The sequence below is a fragment of the Leuresthes tenuis genome, unplaced genomic scaffold (genome assembly GCF_036924035.1).
Source record: "Leuresthes tenuis unplaced genomic scaffold, fLeuTen1.0.hap1 SCAF_19, whole genome shotgun sequence".
Taxonomy (NCBI): Eukaryota; Metazoa; Chordata; class Actinopteri; order Atheriniformes; family Atherinopsidae; genus Leuresthes; species Leuresthes tenuis.
Window position 1 is genome coordinate 25453942 of NW_027325373.1, and position 23699 is coordinate 25477640.

Genomic DNA, 23699 nt, shown 5'->3' on the forward strand with positions numbered 1-23699 from the left:
CCTTATTGGAGATGTCATGGTACTGGTCATTATAAGGCGACGAGGGCTGCGGATGACGTGCGACGGCCAGTGCCTTACCTTTGGCTCCCCATTTCAACTGGCTTGTCGTTGGATGAGTCAGGGGGGGTCATCGTGATAGAGTCTCTCACCTAACCCTAACCCTAACCCCTAACCCTACCCTAACCCTAACCCTAACCCCAAAACTCGGGCCTGGGAGGAGTTCGGTGAGACCATGGAGAACGATTTCCGGACGGCCTCGAAGAGATTCTGGTCCACCATCCGGCGTCTCAGGGGGGGGAAGCGGCTCACAGTCAACACTGTTTACAGTGGGGACGGGGCTTTGCTGACCTCAACTAGGGATGTTGTGAGTCGGTGGGGGGAGTACTTCGAGGAACTCCTCAATCCTACCAACACGTGCTCGGAAGAGGCAGAGTCGGAGAGCTCGGAGACGGGGCCTCCCATTTCTGGGGCTGAGGTTGCCGAGGTGGTCAAAAAGCTCCTCGGTGGCAAGGCCCCGGGGGTGGATGAGGTCCGTCCTGAGTTTCTCAAGGCTCTGGATGTTGTAGGGCTGTCTTGGCTGACACGCCTCTGCAGCATCGCGTGGACATCGGGGACAGTGCCTCTGGACTGGCAGATTGGGGTGGTGGTCCCCCTCTTTAAAAAGGGGGACCGGAGGGTGTGTTCCAACTATAGGGGTATCACACTCCTCAGCCTCCCTGGTAAGGTCTATTCGGGGGTATTGGAGAGGAGGATCCGTCGGATAATCGAGCCTCGGATTCAGGAGATGCAGTGTGGCTTTTGTCCTGGCCGTGGAACAGTGGACCAGCTCTATACCCTCGGCAGGATCCTGGAGGGTGCATGGGAGTTCGCCCAACCAGTCTACATGTGTTTTGTGGACTTGGAGAAAGCGTTCGACCGTGTCCCTCGTGGAGTCCTGTGGGGGGTGCTCCGGGAATATGGAGTGCCGGACCCCTTGATAGGGTCCGTTCGGTCTCTGTATGACCGGTGCCAGAGTTTGGTCCGCATTGCCGGCAGTAAGTCGGATACGTTTCCGGTGAGAGTTGGACTCCGTCAGGGCTGCCCTTTGTCACCGATTCTGTTCCTAACTTTTATGGACAGAATTTCTAGGCGCAGCCAGGGCGTTGAGGGTGTCCGATTTGGCGACCTCAGAATCGGGTCTCTGCTTTTTGCAGATGATGTGGTTCTGTTAGCGTCGTCAGGCCGTGACCTTCAGCTCTCACTGGAGCGATTCGCAGCCGAGTGTGAAGCGGCTGGGATGAGAATCAGCACCTCCAAATCCGAGACTGTGGTTCTCAGCCGGAAAAGGGTGGAATGCGCTCTCCGGGTCGGGAATGAGATCCTTCCCCAAGTGGAGGAGTTCAAGTATCTCGGGGTCTTGTTCACGAGTGAGGGACGAATGGAGCGGGAGATTGACGGGCGGATCGGTGCGGCGTCTGCAGTGTTGCAGGCTCTGCACCGACCCGTCGTTGTGAAGAGGGAGCTGAGCCAGAAGGCAAAGCTCTCTACTTACTGGTCAATCTACGTTCCCATCCTCACCTATGGTCACGAGTTGTGGGTAGTGACCGAAAGAACAAGATCGCGAATACAAGCGGCCGAAATGGGTTTCCTCCGCAGGGTGTCTGGGCTCTCCCTTAGAGATAGGGTGAGAAGCTCAGTCATCCGGGAGGGGCTCGGAGTAGAACCGCTGCTCCTCCGCATTGAGAGGAGTCAGATGAGGTGGCTTGGGCATCTGGTTAGGATGCCCCCTGGGCGCCTCCCCGGGGAGGTGTTCCGGGCACGTCCCACTGGGAGGAGACCCCGGGGAAGACCCAGGACACGCTGGAGAGACTATGTCTCTCGGCTGGCCTGGGAACGCCTCGGGGTCCCCCCGGAAGAGCTGGAGGAAGTGGCCGGGGACAGAGACGACTGGGTTTCTATGCTCAAGCTGCTGCCCCCGCGACCCGACCCCCGGATAAGCGGCAGATGATGGATGGATGGATGGATGGAAAAAGAGAGCAAAGTGAGGAAAGGTGTGACAGATGAGGTCCCCCAGCAGTCTAAGCCTATAGCAGCTTGGGCAACATGGGATGTTTCAGGATTACCTGAGCCATCCCTAACTATAAGCTTTATCAAAAAGCATTTGGAAGCAAGAACTCTTCAGATTTAATGGGCCGCAATAATCTTTAAACTAGACGATACAGTGCCAGTTTAGCAATACAACGTAGCATAGCCAAGCAAGGAGTGAACTTGGGTTGCCTTGCCAGTGAAAATCATTCTGTTGGAGAAGTTTGCAATGTCAGAAGTGGAATTTGAACCCCGCCTCCAAGGGAAACTGCGGTCTTAACGCAGCACTTTAAAGGCCAAGCGTCGTTGCCGTGATGGCTCGAGCGAGCGTTGTTGATGACTTCATGCTGTCGTTCCGACCATATATTGTGGCTGGAGTCGATGCGCCAGTCGTTGCAGTCTTTTCAGTCACAGAGGTGTCGCTGCTACGGGAAGGTTACCGCTAACGACTCCACAACGAGGAAAATGGAGAAGAAAACAAGAGCAGGAAGAGTAGCACTGTCATCAATGATCAGCATTCTCACCTCTGCTTACATAATAGCTGATGAGCCTCCAGAATTTGAAATGTCAAGAGGCATGATGATGCCCATCTCTCCTCCAAATTCCTAAGCATTCTCACCCATTACTTACATAATAGCTGATGAGCCTCCAGAAGTTGAAATTTCAATAGGCATGATGATGCCCATCTCACCTCCAAATTCCTGAGCATTCTCACCCATTACTTACATAATAGCTGAGACTGCAGAAGTTGAAATTTCAATAGGTGTGTTATCACCATTATAGTCTGATGTGGTACTTAGAATACTGTTTTGATATTCTCACCCATCTTAGGCCTAAATGTGAATAGCCCCCCTTCAAATAGCCTGATATGAATCCAGTTTGCTTCGGTCAAAAGCCCTGTCCTGTTGTCCTATGATACGGTACCGGGGGTTTGAAAAATCTGCATAAGGGTCCAAAGTAGAATCTATTTACAACTTATCAACACTGCAAAGGGAGAAAAAAAAGTCTAGCTTCTTCTGGAGCAAACATTCTACTTTTTATTGTTTTGATGATGCGGAGTGTCCTACATCTACCACAAGGCAGAATTTCTGGGTGTTGCCACCAAGATTCAAGATTCAAGCGTTTATTGTCATATATACAGTGCATGTTAGAAACACATTCCTGTACAATGAGATTCTTGTTGAGCCCTTTTCACCACTTGCATGCTGCAGATCATGCCTAGTTTCTTCTCAATTGCTTTGCGTGATTCAAAACATTCCTTTAAAAGGCACCTCAAATGGGACACAAAACTCTTATTTCGCTCATTGGCTACGGTAGTCTTTTCAAATGACGACTGTATCCGTCCCATCGAAATTCCTCGTTAGTATAATGGTCAGTATCTCCGCCTGTCACGCGGAAGATCGGGGTTCGATTCCCCGACGGGGAGAGCTAGGACTTTTATCACATGCCTCCCACCAAGTATAATCTAATTCACCCACCATCAGCCAAGTTCCCTCTTGCAAACAGTCACCTCCCTTACAAATCACTCAAGACCAGCAGCTCTTACACCAGCCTTCAATACATGCTGTCATCTCATATTCAACTATCTTACACTTGTTTGCTTTTATCAAAGCACTTTGGAAGGCATTTCACTTGGCACCAAATGTATTGCCACCACGAGAAGCCTGGCCTGCAGGGACCTCTATCTTCCCCCTAACCTCTCCTTCATAAGACTCTTCCATAAAGCTCACTTCCAAGTACCTTGTCCAACAACAGAAGACCTGTTGTTTCATTCTTGTCTTGTCCAAAGCCAACAAGGACTACCCCCTAACCTCTCCTTCATACTACTCTTCCATAAAGCTCACTTCCAAGTACTTTGTCCAACAACAGAAAACCTGTGGTTTCATTCTTGTCTTGTCCAAAGCCAAGAAGGACTTTGCATACCAGGGACGATCTGTCGAGGTCTTTTGTCACGACCAGTGTTTTGTTTTCAGACGATTTTTCCACAAAAATGACAGAAAAACAGGAGGTTTTACGGTGGTGTTGAGTACATGCCAAAATGTTAATATGTAACAATAACTTGAGTTGTGGACAAAGGATTCTCATGCACCAAGCCCCTTCCCTGCGATTCAGAGCGGTCATAAGACATCAGAGTAACATGACGGCACAAAGAATGTTGCTGTAAACTAGATGATATAGCGCTAGCCAAGCAAGGAGTGAAGTTGGGTTGCCTTGCCAGTGAAAACCATTCTCTCAGAGAAGGTTGCTTTGTCAGAAGTGGGATTTGAACCCACGCCTCCAGGGGAGACTGCGACCTGAACGCAGCGCCTTAGACCGCTCGGCCATCCTGACCGCAAAAAAAAGACTTGCACTTATTGTCGGCGGGCCCAGGGATCATTCGAGTGAATATGGGGGTCTACGTGGTGTTCATGGGTCTTGGCTGTTGTTTAAGTTGTTTAATAACCACAATAATGTCACGTGTACATAAAATCATTGGAAAAATTAAACAGGGGGAAAAAGAGAGCAAAGTGAGGAAAGGTGTGACAGATGAGGTCCCCCAGCAGTCTAAGCCTATAGCAGCTTGGGCAACATGGGATGTTTCAGGATTACCTGAGCCATCCCTAACTATAAGCTTTATCAAAACGCATTTGGAAGCAAGAACTCTTCAGATTTAATGGGCCGCAATAATCTTTAAACTAGACGATACAGTGCCAGTTTAGCAATACAACGTAGCATAGCCAAGCAAGGAGTGAACTTGGGTTGCCTTGCCAGTGAAAATCATTCTGTTGGAAAAGTTTGCAATGTCAGAAGTGGAATTTGAACCCCGCCTCCAAGGGAAACTGCGGTCTTAACGCAGCACTTTAAAGGCCAAGCGTCGTTGCCGTGATGGCTCGAGCGAGCGTTGTTGATGACTTCATGCTGTCGTTCCGACCATATATTGTGGCTGGAGTCGATGCGCCAGTCGTTGCAGTCTTTTCAGTCACAGAGGTGTCGCTGCTACGGGAAGGTTACCGCTAACGACTCCACAACGAGGAAAATGGAGAAGAAAACAAGAGCAGGAAGAGTAGCACTGTCATCAATGATCAGCATTCTCACCTCTGCTTACATAATAGCTGATGAGCCTCCAGAATTTGAAATGTCAAGAGGCATGATGATGCCCATCTCTCCTCCAAATTCCTAAGCATTCTCACCCATTACTTACATAATAGCTGATGAGCCTCCAGAAGTTGAAATTTCAAGAGGCATGATGATGCCCATCTCACCTCCAAATTCCTGAGCATTCTCACCCATTACTTACATAATAGCTGAGACTGCAGAAGTTGAAATTTCAATAGGTGTGTTATCACCATTATAGTCTGATGTGGTACTTAGAATACTGTTTTGATATTCTCACCCATCTTAGGCCTAAATGTGAATAGCCCCCCTTCAAATAGCCTGATATGAATCCAGTTTGCTTCGGTCAAAAGCCCTGTCCTGTTGTCCTATGATACGGTACCGGGGGTTTGAAAAATCTGCATAAGGGTCCAAAGTAGAATCTATTTACAACTTATCAACACTGCAAAGGGAGAAAAAAAAGTCTAGCTTCTTCTGGAGCAAACATTCTACTTTTTATTGTTTTGATGATGCGGAGTGTCCTACATCTACCACAAGGCAGAATTTCTGGGTGTTGCCACCAAGATTCAAGATTCAAGCGTTTATTGTCATATATACAGTGCATGTTAGAAACACATTCCTGTACAATGAGATTCTTGTTGAGCCCTTTTCACCACTTGCATGCTGCAGATCATGTCTAGTTTCTTCTCAATTGCTTTGCGTGATTCAAAACATTCCTTTAAAAGGCACCTCAAATGGGACACAAAACTCTTATTTCGCTCATTGGCTACGGTAGTCTTTTCAAATGACGACTGTATCCGTCCCATCGAAATTCCTCGTTAGTATAATGGTCAGTATCTCCGCCTGTCACGCGGAAGATCGGGGTTCGATTACCCGACGGGGAGAGCTAGGACTTTTATCACATGCCTCCCACCAAGTATAATCTAATTCACCCACCATCAGCCAAGTTCCCTCTTGCAAACAGTCACCTCCCTTACAAATCACTCAAGACCAGCAGCTCTTACACCAGCCTTCAATACATGCTGTCATCTCATATTCAACTATCTTACACTTGTTTGCTTTTATCAAAGCACTTTGGAAGGCATTTCACTTGGCACCAAATGTATTGCCACCACGAGAAGCCTGGCCTGCAGGGACCTCTATCTTCCCCCTAACCTCTCCTTCATAAGACTCTTCCATAAAGCTCACTTCCAAGTACCTTGTCCAACAACAGAAGACCTGTTGTTTCATTCTTGTCTTGTCCAAAGCCAACAAGGACTACCCCCTAACCTCTCCTTCATACTACTCTTCCATAAAGCTCACTTCCAAGTACTTTGTCCAACAACAGAAAACCTGTGGTTTCATTCTTGTCTTGTCCAAAGCCAAGAAGGACTTTGCATACCAGGGACGATCTGTCGAGGTCTTTTGTCACGACCAGTGTTTTGTTTTCAGACGATTTTTCCACAAAAATGACAGAAAAACAGGAGGTTTTACGGTGGTGTTGAGTACATGCCAAAATGTTAATATGTAACAATAACTTGAGTTGTGGACAAAGGATTCTCATGCACCAAGCCCCTTCCCTGCGATTCAGAGCGGTCATAAGACATCAGAGTAACATGACGGCACAAAGAATGTTGCTGTAAACTAGATGATATAGCGCTAGCCAAGCAAGGAGTGAAGTTGGGTTGCCTTGCCAGTGAAAACCATTCTCTCAGAGAAGGTTGCTTTGTCAGAAGTGGGATTTGAACCCACGCCTCCAGGGGAGACTGCGACCTGAACGCAGCGCCTTAGACCGCTCGGCCATCCTGACCGCAAAAAAAAGACTTGCACTTATTGTCGGCGGGCCCAGGGATCATTCGAGTGAATATGGGGGTCTACGTGGTGTTCATGGGTCTTGGCTGTTGTTTAAGTTGTTTAATAACCACAATAATGTCACGTGTACATAAAATCATTGGAAAAATTAAACAGGGGGAAAAAGAGAGCAAAGTGAGGAAAGGTGTGACAGATGAGGTCCCCCAGCAGTCTAAGCCTATAGCAGCTTGGGCAACATGGGATGTTTCAGGATTACCTGAGCCATCCCTAACTATAAGCTTTATCAAAACGCATTTGGAAGCAAGAACTCTTCAGATTTAATGGGCCGCAATAATCTTTAAACTAGACGATACAGTGCCAGTTTAGCAATACAACGTAGCATAGCCAAGCAAGGAGTGAACTTGGGTTGCCTTGCCAGTGAAAATCATTCTGTTGGAAAAGTTTGCAATGTCAGAAGTGGAATTTGAACCCCGCCTCCAAGGGAAACTGCGGTCTTAACGCAGCACTTTAAAGGCCAAGCGTCGTTGCCGTGATGGCTCGAGCGAGCGTTGTTGATGACTTCATGCTGTCGTTCCGACCATATATTGTGGCTGGAGTCGATGCGCCAGTCGTTGCAGTCTTTTCAGTCACAGAGGTGTCGCTGCTACGGGAAGGTTACCGCTAACGACTCCACAACGAGGAAAATGGAGAAGAAAACAAGAGCAGGAAGAGTAGCACTGTCATCAATGATCAGCATTCTCACCTCTGCTTACATAATAGCTGATGAGCCTCCAGAATTTGAAATGTCAAGAGGCATGATGATGCCCATCTCTCCTCCAAATTCCTAAGCATTCTCACCCATTACTTACATAATAGCTGATGAGCCTCCAGAAGTTGAAATTTCAATAGGCATGATGATGCCCATCTCACCTCCAAATTCCTGAGCATTCTCACCCATTACTTACATAATAGCTGAGACTGCAGAAGTTGAAATTTCAATAGGTGTGTTATCACCATTATAGTCTGATGTGGTACTTAGAATACTGTTTTGATATTCTCACCCATCTTAGGCCTAAATGTGAATAGCCCCCCTTCAAATAGCCTGATATGAATCCAGTTTGCTTCGGTCAAAAGCCCTGTCCTGTTGTCCTATGATACGGTACCGGGGGTTTGAAAAATCTGCATAAGGGTCCAAAGTAGAATCTATTTACAACTTATCAACACTGCAAAGGGAGAAAAAAAAGTCTAGCTTCTTCTGGAGCAAACATTCTACTTTTTATTGTTTTGATGATGCGGAGTGTCCTACATCTACCACAAGGCAGAATTTCTGGGTGTTGCCACCAAGATTCAAGATTCAAGCGTTTATTGTCATATATACAGTGCATGTTAGAAACACATTCCTGTACAATGAGATTCTTGTTGAGCCCTTTTCACCACTTGCATGCTGCAGATCATGCCTAGTTTCTTCTCAATTGCTTTGCGTGATTCAAAACATTCCTTTAAAAGGCACCTCAAATGGGACACAAAACTCTTATTTCGCTCATTGGCTACGGTAGTCTTTTCAAATGACGACTGTATCTGTCCCATCGAAATTCCTCGTTAGTATAATGGTCAGTATCTCCGCCTGTCACGCGGATGATCGGGGTTCGATTCCCCGACGGGGAGAGCTAGGACTTTTATCACATGCCTCCCACCAAGTATAATCTAATTCACCCACCATCAGCCAAGTTCCCTCTTGCAAACAGTCACCTCCCTTACAAATCACTCAAGACCAGCAGCTCTTACACCAGCCTTCAATACATGCTGTCATCTCATATTCAACTATCTTACACTTGTTTGCTTTTATCAAAGCACTTTGGAAGGCATTTCACTTGGCACCAAATGTATTGCCACCACGAGAAGCCTGGCCTGCAGGGACCTCTATCTTCCCCCTAACCTCTCCTTCATAAGACTCTTCCATAAAGCTCACTTCCAAGTACCTTGTCCAACAACAGAAGACCTGTTGTTTCATTCTTGTCTTGTCCAAAGCCAACAAGGACTACCCCCTAACCTCTCCTTCATACTACTCTTCCATAAAGCTCACTTCCAAGTACTTTGTCCAACAACAGAAAACCTGTGGTTTCATTCTTGTCTTGTCCAAAGCCAAGAAGGACTTTGCATACCAGGGACGATCTGTCGAGGTCTTTTGTCACGACCAGTGTTTTGTTTTCAGACGATTTTTCCACAAAAATGACAGAAAAACAGGAGGTTTTACGGTGGTGTTGAGTACATGCCAAAATGTTAATATGTAACAATAACTTGAGTTGTGGACAAAGGATTCTCATGCACCAAGCCCCTTCCCTGCGATTCAGAGCGGTCATAAGACATCAGAGTAACATGACGGCACAAAGAATGTTGCTGTAAACTAGATGATATAGCGCTAGCCAAGCAAGGAGTGAAGTTGGGTTGCCTTGCCAGTGAAAACCATTCTCTTGAAGAAGGTTGCTTTGTCAGAAGTGGGATTTGAACCCACGCCTCCAGGGGAGACTGCGACCTTAACGCAGCGCCTTAGACCGCTCGGCCATCCTGACCGCAAAAAAAAGACTTGCACTTATTGTCGGCGGGCCAGGGGTGTTCATGTGTCTTGGCTGTTGTTTAAGTTGTTTAATAACCCCAATAATGTCACGTGTACATAAAATCATTTGAGAAATTAAACAGGGGGAAAAAGAGAGCAAAGTGAGGAAAGGTGTGACAGATGAGGTCCCCCAGCAGTCTAAGCCTATAGCAGCTTGGGCAACATGGGATGTTTCAGGATTACCTGAGCCATCCCTAACTATAAGCTTTATCAAAAAGCATTTGGAAGCAAGAACTCTTCAGATTTAATGGGCCGCAATAATCTTTAAACTAGACGATACAGTGCCAGTTTAGCAATACAACGTAGCATAGCCAAGCAAGGAGTGAACTTGGGTTGCCTTGCCAGTGAAAATCATTCTGTTGGAGAAGTTTGCAATGTCAGAAGTGGAATTTGAACCCCGCCTCCAAGGGAAACTGCGGTCTTAACGCAGCACTTTAAAGGCCAAGCGTCGTTGCCGTGATGGCTCGAGCGAGCGTTGTTGATGACTTCATGCTGTCGTTCCGACCATATATTGTGGCTGGAGTCGATGCGCCAGTCGTTGCAGTCTTTTCAGTCACAGAGGTGTCGCTGCTACGGGAAGGTTACCGCTAACGACTCCACAACGAGGAAAATGGAGAAGAAAACAAGAGCAGGAAGAGTAGCACTGTCATCAATGATCAGCATTCTCACCTCTGCTTACATAATAGCTGATGAGCCTCCAGAATTTGAAATGTCAAGAGGCATGATGATGCCCATCTCTCCTCCAAATTCCTAAGCATTCTCACCCATTACTTACATAATAGCTGATGAGCCTCCAGAAGTTGAAATTTCAATAGGCATGATGATGCCCATCTCACCTCCAAATTCCTGAGCATTCTCACCCATTACTTACATAATAGCTGAGACTGCAGAAGTTGAAATTTCAATAGGTGTGTTATCACCATTATAGTCTGATGTGGTACTTAGAATACTGTTTTGATATTCTCACCCATCTTAGGCCTAAATGTGAATAGCCCCCCTTCAAATAGCCTGATATGAATCCAGTTTGCTTCGGTCAAAAGCCCTGTCCTGTTGTCCTATGATACGGTACCGGGGGTTTGAAAAATCTGCATAAGGGTCCAAAGTAGAATCTATTTACAACTTATCAACACTGCAAAGGGAGAAAAAAAAGTCTAGCTTCTTCTGGAGCAAACATTCTACTTTTTATTGTTTTGATGATGCGGAGTGTCCTACATCTACCACAAGGCAGAATTTCTGGGTGTTGCCACCAAGATTCAAGATTCAAGCGTTTATTGTCATATATACAGTGCATGTTAGAAACACATTCCTGTACAATGAGATTCTTGTTGAGCCATTTTCACCACTTGCATGCTGCAGATCATGCCTAGTTTCTTCTCAATTGCTTTGCGTGATTCAAAACATTCCTTTAAAAGGCACCTCAAATGGGACACAAAACTCTTATTTCGCTCATTGGCTACGGTAGTCTTTTCAAATGACGACTGTATCTGTCCCATCGAAATTCCTCGTTAGTATAATGGTCAGTATCTCCGCCTGTCACGCGGATGATCGGGGTTCGATTCCCCGACGGGGAGAGCTAGGACTTTTATCACATGCCTCCCACCAAGTATAATCTAATTCACCCACCATCAGCCAAGTTCCCTCTTGCAAACAGTCACCTCCCTTACAAATCACTCAAGACCAGCAGCTCTTACACCAGCCTTCAATACATGCTGTCATCTCATATTCAACTATCTTACACTTGTTTGCTTTTATCAAAGCACTTTGGAAGGCATTTCACTTGGCACCAAATGTATTGCCACCACGAGAAGCCTGGCCTGCAGGGACCTCTATCTTCCCCCTAACCTCTCCTTCATAAGACTCTTCCATAAAGCTCACTTCCAAGTACCTTGTCCAACAACAGAAGACCTGTTGTTTCATTCTTGTCTTGTCCAAAGCCAACAAGGACTTCCCCCTAACCTCTCCTTCATACCACTCTTCCATAAAGCTCACTTCCAAGTGCTTTGTCCAACAACAGCAAACCTGAGGTTTCATTCTTGTCTTGTCCAAAGCCAAGAAGGACTTTGCATACCAGGGACGATCTGTCGAGGTCTTTTGTCACGACCAGTGTTTTGTTTTCAGACGATTTTTCCACAAAAATGACAAAAAAACAGGAGGTTTTACGGTGGTGTTGAGTACATGCCAAAATGTTAATATGTAACAATAACTTGAGTTGTGGACAAAGGATTCTCATGCACCAAGCCCCTTCCCTGCGATTCAGAGCGGTCCTAAGACATCAGAGTAACATGACGGCACAAAGAATGTTGCTGTAAACTAGATGATATAGCGCTAGCCAAGCAAGGAGTGAAGTTGGATTGCCTTGCCAGTGAAAACCATTCTCTTGAAGAAGGTTGCTTTGTCAGAAGTGGGATTTGAACCCACGCCTCCAGGGGAGACTGCGACCTTAACGCAGCGCCTTAGACCGCTCGGCCATCCTGACCGCAAAAAAAAGACTTGCACTTATTGTCGGCGGGCCAGGGGTGTTCATGTGTCTTGGCTGTTGTTTAAGTTGTTTAATAACCCCAATAATGTCACGTGTACATAAAATCATTTGAGAAATTAAACAGGGGGAAAAAGAGAGCAAAGTGAGGAAAGGTGTGACAGATGAGGTCCCCCAGCAGTCTAAGCCTATAGCAGCTTGGGCAACATGGGATGTTTCAGGATTACCTGAGCCATCCCTAACTATAAGCTTTATCAAAAAGCATTTGGAAGCAAGAACTCTTCAGATTTAATGGGCCGCAATAATCTTTAAACTAGACGATACAGTGCCAGTTTAGCAATACAACGTAGCATAGCCAAGCAAGGAGTGAACTTGGGTTGCCTTGCCAGTGAAAATCATTCTGTTGGAGAAGTTTGCAATGTCAGAAATCACAGAAGGCGAAGCTCTCTACTTACTGGTCAATCTACGTTCCCATCCTCACCTATGGTCACGAGTTGTGGGTAGTGACCGAAAGAACAAGATCGCGAATACAAGCGGCCGAAATGGGTTTCCTCCGCAGGGTGTCTGGGCTCTCCCTTAGAGATAGGGTGAGAAGCTCAGTCATCCGGGAGGGGCTCGGAGTAGAACCGCTGCTCCTCCGCATTGAGAGGAGTCAGATGAGGTGGCTCGGGCATCTGGTTAGGATGCCCCCTGGGCGCCTCCCTGGGGAGGTGTTCCGGGCACGTCCCACTGGGAGGAGACCCCGGGGAAGACCCAGGACACGCTGGAGAGACTATGTCTCTCGGCTGGCCTGGGAACGCCTCGGGGTCCCCCCGGAAGAGCTGGAAGAAGTGGCCGGGGACAGAGACGTCTGGGTTTCTCTGCTCAAGCTGCTGCCCCCGCGACCCGACCCCCGGATAAGCGGCAGATGATGGATGGATGGATGGGATTTGAACCCACGCCTCCAGGGGAGACTGCGACCTTAACGCAGCGCCTTAGACCGCTCGGCCATCCTGACCATAAAAGGGATTCTTGCACAATAGTGTCGGCGGGCCCAGGGATCATTCGAGTGGATATGTGGGTCTGCATGGTGTTCAAGTGTCTTGGCTGTTGTTTAAGAGGACTCCTGAGGCAAACAAATAGTATGTATAGCATTTGGAAGCAAGAACTCTTCAGATGTAAAACGGCTGCAACAATCTTTAAACTGGACGACACAGTGCCAGAATAGCAATACAACATAGCATAGCCAAGCAAGGAGTGAAGTTGGGTTGCCTTGCCAGTGAAAACCATTCTCTTGGAGACGGTTTCTTTGTCAGAAGTGGGATTTGAACCCACGCCTCGAGGGGGGGAGGAGTGTCGGCGGGCCCAGGGATCATTCGAGTGACTATGTGGGTCTACGTGCTGTTCATGTGTCTTGGCTGTTGTTTAAGTTGTTTAATAACCCCAATAATGTCACGCGTACATAAAATCATTTGAGAAATTAAACAGGGGGAAAAAGAGAGCAAAGTGAGGAAAGGTGTGACAGATGAGGTCCCCCAGCAGTCTAAGCCTATAGCAGCTTGGGCAACATGGGATGTTTCAGGATTACCTGAGCCATCCCTAACTATAAGCTTTATCAAAAAGCATTTGGAAGCAAGAACTCTTCAGATGTAAAACGGCTGCAATAATCTTTAAACTAGACGATACAGTGCCAGTTTAGCAATACAACGTAGCATAGCCAAGCAAGGAGTGAAGTTGGGTTGCCTTGCCAGTGAAAATCATTCTGTTGGAGAAGTTTGCATTGTCAGAAGTGGAATTTGAACCCCGCCTCCAAGGGAAACTGCGGTCTTAACGCAGCACTTTAAAGGCCAAGCGTCGTTGCCGTGATGGCTCGAGCGAGCCGTGTTGATGACTTCACGCGGTCGTCCCGACCATATATTGTGGCTGGAGTCAATGCGACAGTCGTTGCAGTCTTTTCAGTCACAGAGGTGTCGCTGTTACGGGAAGGTTACCGCTAATAACTCCAAACCGAGTAAAATGGAGAAGAAAACAATGCCCCCGTCAAGAGCAGGAAGAGTAGCACTGTCATCAATGATCAGCATTCTCACCTCTGCTTACACAATAGCTGATGAGCCTCCAGAATTTGGAATTTCAATAGGCATGATGATGCCCATCTCACCTCCAAATTCCTGAGCATTCTCACCTATTACTTACATAATAGCTGAGACTGCAGAAGTTGAAATTTCAATAGGTGTGTTAGCACCTCAAATGGGACACAAAACTCTTATTTCGCTCCTTGGCTACTGTAGTCTTTTCAAATGACGACTGTATCTGTTCTATCGAAATTCCTCGTTAGTATAATGGTCAGTATCTCCGCCTGTCACGCGGAAGATAGGGGTTCGATTCCCCGACGGGGAGAGCTAGGACTTTTATCACATGCCTCCCACCAAGTATAATCTAATTCACCCACCATCAGCCAAGTTCCCTCTTGCAAACAGTCACCTCCCTTACAAACCACTCAAGACCAGCAGCTCTTACACCAGCCTTCAATACATGCTGTCATCTCATATTCAACTATCTTACACTTGTTTGCTTTTATCAAAGCACTTTGGAAGGCATTTCACTTGGCACCACATGTATTGCCACCACGAGAAGCCTGGCCTGCAGGGACTATCTTCCCCCTAACCTCTCCTTCATACCACTCTTCCATGAAGCTCACTTCCAAGTACCTTGTCCAACAACAGAAGACCTGTTGTTTCATTCTTGTCTTGTCCAAAGCCAACAAGGACTTCCCCCTAACCTCTCCTTCATACCACTCTTCCATAAAGCTCACTTCCAAGTACTTTGTCCAACAACAGACTCCTGAGGCAAACAAATAGTAGGTATAGCATTTGGAAGCAAGAACTCTTCAGATGTAAAACGGCTGCAACAATCTTTAAACTGGACGACACAGTGCCAGAATAGCAATACAACATAGCATAGCCAAGCAAGGAGTGAAGTTTGGTTGCCTTGCCATTGAAAATCATTCTCTTGGAGAAGGTTTCTTTGTCAGAAGTGGGATTTGAACCCACGCCTCCAGGGGGGGAGGAGTGTCGGCGGGCCCATCTCACCTCCAAATTCCTAAGCCTTCTCACCTCTACTTACATAATAGCTGATCAGCCTCCAGAAGTTGAAATTTCAATAGGCATGATGATGCCCATCTCACCTCCAAATTCCTGAGCATTCTCACCTATTACTTACATAATAGCTGAGACTGCAGAAGTTGAAATTTCAATAGGTGTGTTATCACCATTATAGTCTGGTGTGGTACTTAGAATACTGTTTTGATATTCTCACCCATCTTAGGCCTAAATGTGAATAGCCCCCCTTCAAATAGCCTGATATGAATCCAGTTTGCTTCGGTCAAAAGCCCTGTCCTGTTGTCCTATGATACGGTACCGGGGGTTTGAAAAATCAGCATAAGGGTCCAAAGTAGAATCTATTTACAACTTATCAACACTGCAAAGGGAAAAAAAAAGTCTAGCTTCTTCTGGAGCAAACATTCTACTTTTTATTGTTTTGATGATGCGGAGTGTCCTACATCTACCACAAGGCAGAATTTCTGGGTGTTGCCACCAAGATTCAAGCGTTTATTGTCATATATACAGTGCATGTTAGAAACACATTCCTGTACAATGAGATTCTTGTTGAGCCATTTTCACCACTTGCATGCTGCAGATCATGCCTAGTTTCTTCTCAATTGCTTTGCGTGATTCAAAACATTCCTTTAAAAGGCACCTCAAATGGGACACAAAACTCTTATTTCGCTCCTTGGCTACTGTAGTCTTTTCAAATGACGACTGTATATGTCCCATCGAAATTCCTCGTTAGTATAATGGTCAGTATCTCCGCCTGTCACGCGGAAGATCGGGGTTCGATTCCCCGACGGGGAGAGCTAGGACTTTTATCACATGCCTCCCACCAAGTATAATCTAATTCACCCACCATCAGCCAAGTTCCCTCTTGCAAACAGTCACCTCCCTTACAAATCACTCAAGACCAGCAGCTCTTACACCAGCCTTCAATACATGCTGTCATCTCATATTCAACTATCTTACACTTGTTTGCTTTTATCAAAGCACTTTGGAAGGCATTTCACTTGGCACCAAATGTATTGCCACCACGAGAAGCCTGGCCTGCAGGGACTATCTTCCCCCTAACCTCTCCTTCATACCACTCTTCCATAAAGCTCACTTCCAAGTACCTTGTCCAACAACAGAAGACCTGTTGTTTCATTCTTGTCTTGTCCAAAGCCAACAAGGACTTCCCCCTAACCTCTCCTTCATACCACTCTTCCATAAAGCTCACTTCCAAGTACTTTGTCCAACAACAGAAATCCTGTGGTTTCATTCTTGTCTTGTCCAAAGCCAACAATGACTTTGCATACCAGGGACGATCTGTCGAGGTCTTTTGTCACGACCAGTGTTTTGTTTTCAGACGATTTTTCCACAAAAATGACGGAAAAACAGGAGGTTTTACGGTGGTGTTGAGTACATGCCAAAATGTTAATATGTAACAATAACTTGAGTTGTGGACAAAGGATTCTCATGCACCAAGCCCCTTCCCTGCGATTCAGAGCGGTCCTAAGACATCAGAGTAACATGACGGCACAAAGAATGTTGCTGTAAACTAGATGATATAGCGCTAGCCACGCATGGAGTAAACGTGGTTTGCCTTGCCAGTGAAAACCATAATCCAGGAGAAGTGTGAAATGTCAGAAGTGGGATTTGAACCCACGCCTCCAGGGGAGACTGCGACCTTAACGCAGCGCCTTAGACCGCTCGGCCATCCTGACCATAAAAGGGATTCTTGCACAATAGTGTCGGCGGGCCCAGGGATCATTCGAGTGAATATGTGGATCTGCATGGTGTTCAAGTGTCTTGGCTGTTGTTTAAGAGGACTCCTGAGGCAAACAAATAGTAGGTATAGCATTTGGAAGCAAGAACTCTTCACATGTAAAACGGCTGCAACAATCTTTAAACTGGACGACACAGTGCCAGAATAGCAATACAACATAGCATAGCCAAGCAAGGAGTGAAGTTGGGTTGCCTTGTCAGTGAAAACCATTCTCTTGGAGAAGGTTGCTTTGTCAGAAGTGGGATTTGAACCCACGCCTCCAGGGGAGGGAGGAATGTTGGCGGGCCCAGGGATCATTCGAGTGACTATGTGGGTCTACGTGCTGTTCATGTGTCTTGGCTGTTGTTTAAGTTGTTTAATAACCCCAATAATGTCACGTGTACATAAAATCATTTGAGAAATTAAAAAGGGGGAAAAAGAGAGCAAAGTGAGGAAAGGTGTGACAGATGAGGTCCCCCAGCAGTCTAAGCCTATAGCAGCTTGGGCAACATGGGATGTTTCAGGATTACCTGAGCCATCCCTAACTATAAGCTTTATCAAAAAGCATTTGGAAGCAAGAACTCTTCAGATGTAAAACGGCCGCAATAATCTTTAAACTAGACGATACAGTGCCAGTTTAGCAATACAACGTAGCATAGCCAAGCAAGGAGTGAAGTTGGGTTGCCTTGCCAGTGAAAATCATTCTGTTGGAGAAGTTTGCATTGTCAGAAGTGGAATTTGAACCCCGCCTCCAAGGGAAACTGCGGTCTTAACGCAGCACTTTAAAGGCCAAGCGTCGTTGCCGTGATGGCTTGAGCGAGCGGTGTTGATGACTTCACGCGGTCGTCCCGACCATATATTGTGGCTGGAGTCGATGCGACAGTCGTTGCAGTCTTTTCAGTCACAGAGGTGTCGCTGCTACGGGAAGGTTACCGCTAACAACTCCACAACGAGGAAAATGGAGAAGAAAACAATGCCCCCGTCAAGAGCAGGAAGAGTAGCACTGTCATCAATGATCAGCATTCTCACCTCTGCTTACATAATAGCTGATGAGCCTCCAGAAGTTGAAATTTCAAGAGGCATGATGATGCCCATCTCACCTCCAAATTCCTGAGCATTCTCACCCATTACTTACATAATAGCTGAGACTGCAGAAGTTGAAATTTCAATAGGTTTGTTATCACCATTATAGTCTGATGTGGTACTTAGAATACTGTTTTTATATTCTCACCCATCTTAGGCCTAAATGTGAATAGCCCCCCTTCAAATAGCCTGATATGAATCCAGTTTGCTTCGGTCAAAAGCCCTGTCCTGTTGTCCTATGATATGGTACCGGGGGTTTGAAAAATCTGCATAAGGGTCCAAAGTAGAATCTATTTACAACTTATCAACACTGCAAAGGGAAAAAAAAAGTCTAGCTTCTTCTGGAGCAAACATTCTACTTTTTATTGTTTTGATGATGCGGAGTGTCCTACATCTACCACAAGGCAGAATTTCTGGGTGTTGCCACCAAGATTCAAGCGTTTATTGTCATATATACAGTGCATGTTAGAAACACATTCCTGTACAATGAGATTCTTGTTGAGCCCTTTTCACCACTTGCATGCTGCAGATCATGCCTAGTTTCTTCTCAATTGCTTTGCGTGATTCAAAACATTCCTTTAAAAGGCACCTCAAATGGGACACAAAACTCTTATTTCGCTCCTTGGCTACTGTAGTCTTTTCAAATGACGACTGTATATGTCCCATCGAAATTCCTCGTTAGTATAATGGTCAGTATCTCCGCCTGTCACGCGGAAGATAGGGGTTCGATTCCCCGACGGGGAGAGCTAGGACTTTTATCACATGCCTCCCACCAAGTATAATCTAATTCACCCACCATCAGCCAAGTTCCCTCTTGCAAACAGTCACCTCCCTTACAAACCACTCAAGACCAGCAGCTCTTACACCAGCCTTCAATACATGCTGTCATCTCATATTCAACTATCTTACACTTGTTTGCTTTTATCAAAGCACTTTGGAAGGCATTTCACTTGGCACCACATGTATTGCCACCACGAGAAGCCTGGCCTGCAGGGACTATCTTCCCCCTAACCTCTCCTTCATACCACTCTTCCATGAAGCTCACTTCCAAGTACCTTGTCCAACAACAGAAGACCTGTTGTTTCATTCTTGTCTTGTCCAAAGCCAACAAGGACTTCCCCCTAACCTCTCCTTCATACCACTCTTCCATAAAGCTCACTTCCAAGTACTTTGTCCAACAACAGACTCCTGAGGCAAACAAATAGTAGGTATAGCATTTGGAAGCAAGAACTCTTCAGATGTAAAACGGCTGCAACAATCTTTAAACTGGACGACACAGTGCCAGAATAGCAATACAACATAGCATAGCCAAGCAAGGAGTGAAGTTTGGTTGCCTTGCCATTGAAAATCATTCTCTTGGAGAAGGTTTCTTTGTCAGAAGTGGGATTTGAACCCACGCCTCCAGGGGGGGAGGAGTGTCGGCGGGCCCATCTCACCTCCAAATTCCTAAGCCTTCTCACCTCTACTTACATAATAGCTGATCAGCCTCCAGAAGTTGAAATTTCAATAGGCATGATGATGCCCATCTCACCTCCAAATTCCTGAGCATTCTCACCTATTACTTACATAATAGCTGAGACTGCAGAAGTTGAAATTTCAATAGGTGTGTTATCACCATTATAGTCTGGTGTGGTACTTAGAATACTGTTTTGATATTCTCACCCATCTTAGGCCTAAATGTGAATAGCCCCCCTTCAAATAGCCTGATATGAATCCAGTTTGCTTCGGTCAAAAGCCCTGTCCTGTTGTCCTATGATACGGTACCGGGGGTTTGAAAAATCAGCATAAGGGTCCAAAGTAGAATCTATTTACAACTTATCAACACTGCAAAGGGAAAAAAAAAGTCTAGCTTCTTCTGGAGCAAACATTCTACTTTTTATTGTTTTGATGATGCGGAGTGTCCTACATCTACCACAAGGCAGAATTTCTGGGTGTTGCCACCAAGATTCAAGCGTTTATTGTCATATATACAGTGCATGTTAGAAACACATTCCTGTACAATGAGATTCTTGTTGAGCCATTTTCACCACTTGCATGCTGCAGATCATGCCTAGTTTCTTCTCAATTGCTTTGCGTGATTCAAAACATTCCTTTAAAAGGCACCTCAAATGGGACACAAAACTCTTATTTCGCTCCTTGGCTACTGTAGTCTTTTCAAATGACGACTGTATATGTCCCATCGAAATTCCTCGTTAGTATAATGGTCAGTATCTCCGCCTGTCACGCGGAAGATCGGGGTTCGATTCCCCGACGGGGAGAGCTAGGACTTTTATCACATGCCTCCCACCAAGTATAATCTAATTCACCCACCATCAGCCAAGTTCCCTCTTGCAAACAGTCACCTCCCTTACAAATCACTCAAGACCAGCAGCTCTTACACCAGCCTTCAATACATGCTGTCATCTCATATTCAACTATCTTACACTTGTTTGCTTTTATCAAAGCACTTTGGAAGGCATTTCACTTGGCACCAAATGTATTGCCACCACGAGAAGCCTGGCCTGCAGGGACTATCTTCCCCCTAACCTCTCCTTCATACCACTCTTCCATAAAGCTCACTTCCAAGTACCTTGTCCAACAACAGAAGACCTGTTGTTTCATTCTTGTCTTGTCCAAAGCCAACAAGGACTTCCCCCTAACCTCTCCTTCATACCACTCTTCCATAAAGCTCACTTCCAAGTACTTTGTCCAACAACAGAAATCCTGTGGTTTCATTCTTGTCTTGTCCAAAGCCAACAATGACTTTGCATACCAGGGACGATCTGTCGAGGTCTTTTGTCACGACCAGTGTTTTGTTTTCAGACGATTTTTCCACAAAAATGACAGAAAAACAGGAGGTTTTACGGTGGTGTTGAGTACATGCCAAAATGTTAATATGTAACAATAACTTGAGTTGTGGACAAAGGATTCTCATGCACCAAGCCCCTTCCCTGCGATTCAGAGCGGTCCTAAGACATCAGAGTAACATGACGGCACAAAGAATGTTGCTGTAAACTAGATGATATAGCGCTAGCCAAGCAAGGAGTGAAGTTGGGTTGCCTTGCCAGTGAAAACCATTCTCTTGAAGAAGGTTGCTTTGTCAGAAGTGGGATTTGAACCCACGCCTCCAGGGGAGACTGCGACCTGAACGCAGCGCCTTAGACCGCTCGGCCATCCTGACTGCAAAAAAAAGACTTGCACTTATTGTCGGCGGGCCAAGGGATCATCCGAGTGAATATGTGGGTCTACGTGGTGTTCATGGGTCTTGGCTGTAGTTTAAGTTGTTTAATAACCACAATAATGTCATGTGTACATAAAATCATTTGAGAAATTAAACAGGGGGAAAAAGAGAGCAAAGTGAGGAAAGGTGTGACAGATGAGGTCCCTCAGCAGTCTAAGCCTATAGCAGCTTGGGCAACATGGGATGTTTCAGGATTACCTGAGCCATCCCTAACTATAAGCTTTATCAAAAAGCATTTGGAAGCAAGAACTCTTCAGATGTAAAACGGCCGCAATAATCTTTAAACTAGACAATACAGTGCCAGTTTAGCAATACAACGTAGCATAGCCAAGCAAGGAGTGAAGTTGGGTTGCCTTGCCAGTGAAAATCATTCTGTCAGAAGTGGAATTTGAACCCCGCCTCCAAGGGAAACTGCGGTCTTAACGCAGCACTTTAAAGGCCAAGCGTCGTTGCCGTGATGGCTTGAGCGAGCGGTGTTGATGACTTCACGCGGTCGTCCCGACCATATATTGTGGCTGGAGTCGATGCGACAGTCGTTGCAGTCTTTTCAGTCACAGAGGTGTCGCTGCTACGGGAAGGTTACCGCTAACAACTCCACAACGAGGAAAATGGAGAAGAAAACAATGCCCCCGTCAAGAGCAGGAAGAGTAGCACTGTCATCAATGATCAGCATTCTCACCTCTGCTTACATAATAGCTGATCAGCCTCCAGAAGTTGAAATTTCAAGAGGCATGATGATGCCCATCTCACCTCCAAATTCCTGAGCATTCTCACCCATTACTTACATAATAGCTGAGACTGCAGAAGTTGAAATTTCAATAGGTTTGTTATCACCATTATAGTCTGATGTGGTACTTAGAATACTGTTTTTATATTCTCACCCATCTTAGGCCTAAATGTGAATAGACCCCCTTCAAATAGCCTGATATGAATCCAGTTTGCTTCGGTCAAAAGCCCTGTCCTGTTGTCCTATGATATGGTACCGGGGGTTTGAAAAATCTGCATAAGGGTCCAAAGTAGAATCTATTTACAACTTATCAACACTGCAAAGGGAAAAAAAAAGTCTAGCTTCTTCTGGAGCAAACATTCTACTTTTTATTGTTTTGATGATGCGGAGTGTCCTACATCTACCACAAGGCAGAATTTCTGGGTGTTGCCACCAAGATTCAAGCGTTTATTGTCATATATACAGTGCATGTTAGAAACACATTCCTGTACAATGAGATTCTTGTTGAGCCCTTTTCACCACTTGCATGCTGCAGATCATGCCTAGTTTCTTCTCAATTGCTTTGCGTGATTCAAAACATTCCTTTAAAAGGCACCTCAAATGGGACACAAAACTCTTATTTCGCTCCTTGGCTACTGTAGTCTTTTCAAATGACGACTGTATCTGTGCTATCGAAATTCCTCGAAGGTATAATTGTCAGTATCTCCGCCTGTCACGCGGAAGATCGGGGTTCGATTCCCCGACGGGGAGAGCTAGGACTTTTATCACATGCCTCCCACCAAGTATAATCTAATTCACCCACCATCAGCCAAGTTCCCTCTTGCAAACAGTCACCTCCCTTACAAATCACTCAAGACCAGCAGCTCTTACACCAGCCTTCAATACATGCTGTCATCTCATATTCAACTATCTTACACTTGTTTGCTTTTATCAAAGCACTTTGGAAGGCATTTCACTTGGCACCACATGTATTGCCACCACGAGAAGCCTGGCCTGCAGGGACTATCTTCCCCCTAACCTCTCCTTCATACCACTCTTCCATGAAGCTCACTTCCAAGTACCTTGTCCAACAACAGAAGACCTGTTGTTTCATTCTTGTCTTGTCCAAAGCCAACAAGGACTTCCCCCTAACCTCTCCTTCATACCACTCTTCCATAAAGCTCACTTCCAAGTACTTTGTCCAACAACAGAAATCCTGTGGTTTCATTCTTGTCTTGTCCAAAGCCAACAATGACTTTGCATACCAGGGACGATCTGTCGAGGTCTTTTGTCAGGACCAGTGTTTTGTTTTCAGACGATTTTTCCACAAAAATGACAGAAAAACAGGAGGTTTTACGGTGGTGTTGAGTACATGCCAAAATGTTAATATGTAACAATAACTTGAGTTGTGGACAAAGGATTCTCATGCACCAAGCCCCTTCCCTGCGATTCAGAGCGGTCCTAAGACATCAGAGTAACATGACGGCACAAAGAATGTTGCTGTAAACTAGATGATATAGCGCTAGCCACGCATGGAGTAAACGTGGTTTGCCTTGCCAGTGAAAACCATAATCCAGGAGAAGTGTGAAATGTCAGAAGTGGGATTTGAACCCACGCCTCCAGGGGAGACTGCGACCTTAACGCAGCGCCTTAGACCGCTCGGCCATCCTGACCATAAAAGGGATTCTTGCACAATAGTGTCGGCGGGCCCAGGGATCATTCGAGTGAATATGTGGATCTGCATGGTGTTCAAGTGTCTTGGCTGTTGTTTAAGAGGACTCCTGAGGCAAACAAATAGTAGGTATAGCATTTGGAAGCAAGAACTCTTCACATGTAAAAC

General features: G+C 45.9%; 10 non-coding genes across 10 annotated transcripts; 3 read left to right on the forward strand and 7 right to left on the reverse strand.

The window, feature by feature from the left end:
- Positions 1-3418: 3418 nt before the first annotated feature.
- Positions 3419-3490, forward strand: trnad-guc (transfer RNA aspartic acid (anticodon GUC)). Its single transcript has one exon. It is a non-coding gene; the product is annotated as a tRNA-Asp (tRNA).
- Positions 3491-4312: 822 nt separating this feature from the next.
- trnal-cag (transfer RNA leucine (anticodon CAG)) lies at positions 4313-4395 on the reverse strand. Its single transcript has one exon. It is a non-coding gene; the product is annotated as a tRNA-Leu (tRNA).
- A 2468-nt stretch (positions 4396-6863) lies between these two features.
- On the reverse strand, positions 6864-6946 carry trnal-cag (transfer RNA leucine (anticodon CAG)). Its single transcript has one exon. It is a non-coding gene; the product is annotated as a tRNA-Leu (tRNA).
- A 2468-nt stretch (positions 6947-9414) lies between these two features.
- On the reverse strand, positions 9415-9497 carry trnal-aag (transfer RNA leucine (anticodon AAG)). The gene has a single exon. It is a non-coding gene; the product is annotated as a tRNA-Leu (tRNA).
- A 2437-nt stretch (positions 9498-11934) lies between these two features.
- On the reverse strand, positions 11935-12017 carry trnal-aag (transfer RNA leucine (anticodon AAG)). The gene has a single exon. It is a non-coding gene; the product is annotated as a tRNA-Leu (tRNA).
- Positions 12018-15835: 3818 nt separating this feature from the next.
- Positions 15836-15907, forward strand: trnad-guc (transfer RNA aspartic acid (anticodon GUC)). The gene has a single exon. It is a non-coding gene; the product is annotated as a tRNA-Asp (tRNA).
- An 819-nt stretch (positions 15908-16726) lies between these two features.
- trnal-aag (transfer RNA leucine (anticodon AAG)) lies at positions 16727-16809 on the reverse strand. Its single transcript has one exon. It is a non-coding gene; the product is annotated as a tRNA-Leu (tRNA).
- Positions 16810-20119: 3310 nt separating this feature from the next.
- Positions 20120-20191, forward strand: trnad-guc (transfer RNA aspartic acid (anticodon GUC)). The gene has a single exon. It is a non-coding gene; the product is annotated as a tRNA-Asp (tRNA).
- Positions 20192-21010: 819 nt separating this feature from the next.
- trnal-cag (transfer RNA leucine (anticodon CAG)) lies at positions 21011-21093 on the reverse strand. Its single transcript has one exon. It is a non-coding gene; the product is annotated as a tRNA-Leu (tRNA).
- Positions 21094-23449: 2356 nt separating this feature from the next.
- trnal-aag (transfer RNA leucine (anticodon AAG)) lies at positions 23450-23532 on the reverse strand. The gene has a single exon. It is a non-coding gene; the product is annotated as a tRNA-Leu (tRNA).
- Positions 23533-23699: the final 167 nt, after the last annotated feature.